Source organism: Berghia stephanieae, chromosome 11 (genome assembly GCF_034508935.2).
Source record: "Berghia stephanieae isolate SIO BIC M18660-M18661 chromosome 11, UCSD_Bste_1.3, whole genome shotgun sequence".
Classification (NCBI taxonomy): domain Eukaryota; kingdom Metazoa; phylum Mollusca; class Gastropoda; order Nudibranchia; family Aeolidiidae; genus Berghia; species Berghia stephanieae.
The window spans coordinates 12,330,193-12,330,490 of record NC_088370.1 but is presented as its reverse complement, the minus strand read 5'-3'; positions in this window follow the sequence as shown (position 1 = coordinate 12,330,490).

The following is a 298-nucleotide window of genomic DNA, read 5'->3' as shown; positions in this document are numbered from 1 at the left end:
GAATCAAGAGCAAAAGAGAGGCGGCGAGTCAGAGTAACATGGGAGTCGGAAAGAGGCGCGCAAAAACAGCCGCGCATTTCTTGCTCACTCGAGCTCTTATAAATTATGGATACCCAAATTTACAAACAACGATAAGAGAGTTAAAATTAGGTCTAGTGGTGTTCGTCTGTTTGTTTACCTTTTCTTATCACCTGCAACACTTGTTCGTTTATAATATAGGTAACATCAAATATGTGTGGCCAAAATAAGAACTCTCAGTAGATTTGATAAGAAAGTCTGATTTCCGTTGCAAAAGGTA